Below are 3,278 nucleotides of genomic sequence, written 5' to 3'. Positions count from 1 at the left end.
TCCTAACACTGGTCCCCTTCTCCCGAGATGATCAAGCTGTTTTCACACTGTTCGTTCATGGGTCTTTCCTTGGTACCAGACTGGTCCTGTCCGTTGTACCACTGTCCCTTGAATCCAACAGGCACCTTGCCCAAAGTTTCGTGTACACCTCATCCCCTGGTTGGAAACTTTTGGTCTCCATCAGTATGTCTTGGGTTCCTTGTTGGGCCTGTCATTCAATCGCATCACCCAGGCCTGGTCACCACACATAGATTCTGGGCAGTTTCTTAATTTTTGACACCCCTGGGTGTCCATTGAGTAGGTCCTGGAGTATGGCTTGTCTGCCCTGGCTTGGGACCACTATGTGAGCCCTCCCACAGGAGCATGCCACCTTCTACACTGAATTCCTGCATTTTGGCTTTAAAGGCACGTAGTTCTTTGGGCAGCTTCCCCTGTTGGCCCCCGTATAAGACAATGTGGTGTACTCATCCCAACACTCAGTCCTTTCGCGTCCAGTCGAGTTTCTGGGTGGCGGTGACTGACGAGGTGTCGGGGAAATGAAGTGTCAAAACAACTTTGTCAGCCCTTGGTGGGGGCAAAGGGAGCTGGCTCAGCACATCTGCATTCACAATCTGAGTGCCTAGGCAATACTCAAAGACATTCTCATATGTCGATTGCACTAGGGCCCTTCGTTACATCCAGGGAAGATGCGATTAGCGGGATCTCCTTGTCCTCTTTAAAAAGCCCGAGGAATGGCCTGTCGTCCGTCATTATGGTGAATTGATACCTATAAAAGTATTGATGACATTTCTTCTCTGTGAATATGACGGCCAGCCCTTCTTGATTGATTTAGGTGTAATTGCGTTCCACCATGGCCAAAGTCCGTGATGCGTACGCTATCGGCCTTTCCTGTCCGTGAGCCGTGCGATGGGATAAGACAGCCCCGATTCCAGAATGCAAGTTGTCGCATGTCACCAAAAAGGGCTTGGAGGAGTTGTAATGGGCCAACAACCCTGACGCATTGGCTGATGCTTTGCCCTAGCAAAGGTTTCCTCCCCAGACATTCTCCATGCCCATATTTGGTGCATCTTCAGCAATGCGTGCAATGGGGGAAGGATGGTCATGAGACCAGGAATAAATTTCCTTTCCCCTGGCTCTAGTGACCAGGACATTGTCCTAATAGGCCACCACACATGGTAGCCCTCTCAGGATGTTTCCATAATGCGCTGAAAAATTGGCAAAACGATGATAATCCAAATGGCAACCTCGTATATTCACAGAGGCTCCCGTAGGAACCAATGCTTACATAATGTCTTGAATTGGCACCCTGCTGGAGATAGGCGTGACTCCTATCAAGCTTGGAAAAGGAATGACCTCCAGCTAACTTTGCGTACAGATCTTCTATCTGTGACATTGCTTACCTGTCCAGGATGAGGCCTTGTTTACAGTCAACGTACAATGTTATAGTACTCTTTATTGGTGTCGCAAGTAGGCTTACATTAACACTGCAATGAAGTAACTGTGAAAAGCCTCTAGTCGCCACACTCCAGTGCCTGTTTGGGTACACAGAGGGAAAATTCAGAATGTCCAATTCACCGAACAAGCACATCTTTTGGCACTTGTGGGAGGAAACAGGAGAACACGGAGGAAACCCACGCAGACACAGGAAGAATGTGCTGACTCCGCACAGTCAGTGACCTAAGCTGGGAACTGAACCCAGGTCCCTCGTGCTGTGATGCAACAATGCAACAGCTAACCACTGTGCCACCGTGCCACCCATAATGCCCGCACAGGTGTACGGTTTTGGCAGGTTTTGGGACTGTGACTACTGGTGTTGCCCAATCTGAAAATTGTATTGGCTGGATGATACCGAGCCTTTCAATTGGTTGAGTTGATCTTCGACCTCCGCCAGCAATGCAAAGGGGACCGGGTGGGCCCTGAAGTATTTCAGCTGAGCCTCAGGATCCACGTGCATCTTGGCCTTGGCCCCTTAATTTTGCCCAGGCTCTCCTGGATGAGTTCTGGATACTTCCCAACACTTTGTAAAGTCCTCGGGTGACCATCCGAAAGATCTGTTGCCAGTCCAGTCAGAGGCATTGTAGCCAATCATGGCCCAGCAGACTCAGTCTAGGCCCACGCACTATTATTAACAGCAGCCTAACGGACTGCTGCCAATAAAAATTGAGGTCATTGCCGTGCCTGCTATGGCTAGGAGTTCCCCTGTATAAATTCCTATCCCTGCCTTGGTGTCCCGCAAATCCAGCTGGTGAATTCCAGTCCTGATTTTCTTGTAGGCCTGCCTTGCTATTACCGAAACTGCAGCCCCCATGTCAAACTCCATCTCTAATGGGTAGCTGTTCACTCAGACAGTAATTCTGTTGGGGGCAACTCTTGGTGCGACAATACTATGCAATTGCATACTCTCATCACAATCAGGCTGCTCTAAGTGGAGGGTCCTGGCTCTGGGCTGGCATCTCCTTTGGGTAGGACTGCAGGTTTGTTGGCCGACTTGTAGTTTCCTATCCCTGCGGTTTTACTGGCCATATATGCCGCACTATCTTTGATCATCCTCCATCGATTCCTGGGAGGTAAGCCCACTGGTTGCAGTGCCCTTGGTCAACGGGGCTGATCCTGTTGTTGTTTGGGCCAGGGTGATGTTCCAGGGATGCCGCTGCTTGTCTGCTCTGCCTCCATCCATCGCTGGTCTCCCTTCTCTGCACTCTCCCATTAAAGGGAGATCTGAACGGCCCTTTTTAGGTCCAGCAATGACTCGGCCAGCAATTTCCGCTGGGTTGCCATATTATTTACTCCACATATAACACGGTCCCATAGCACTTCGGGTAGGGATGGCCAATAGTCGGCCTTCTTGGGATTTTCTCAGCCGTTCTAAATCAGTACTTCTCTACAGTGGCCAATGGCTTGGGGGTCGTAGTGATTTGTCATGAGCGCCACTAGCTCTTTGAACACCTTGGAGTCTGGGGCTGCTGGGTATGTTAGGTTCTTTATGACATTGAATGTGGGGGCCCCACAGATGGTCAGAAGAATTACCTTGAGAGACTTCCGGTTGCGGCTATGACCAGCTAAGTCGCACGTTTGGCTGCTCCTGCGAGGAAGGTGTTTTCGGGCCGATTGGAGGGCCCCTAACGGTGCTGGAACGACGATTCCCGGTGGGGGAAGGTTCCCAGAGGAGAACCCTGCAAAACTTATGGTCGTCACCCGAAGTGGGGCAGAAAAAAAAGCGGCAGCAGCTCCCCGAAAAAAGCGGGGGAAGAAACCCAAAATGGCGGCCGGCGGCGCAC

Source organism: Scyliorhinus canicula, chromosome 1 (assembly GCF_902713615.1).
Source record: "Scyliorhinus canicula chromosome 1, sScyCan1.1, whole genome shotgun sequence".
Classification (NCBI taxonomy): Eukaryota; Metazoa; Chordata; class Chondrichthyes; order Carcharhiniformes; family Scyliorhinidae; genus Scyliorhinus; species Scyliorhinus canicula.
The sequence above is the reverse complement of the archived record's forward strand: the minus strand, read 5'-3'. Positions refer to the sequence as shown.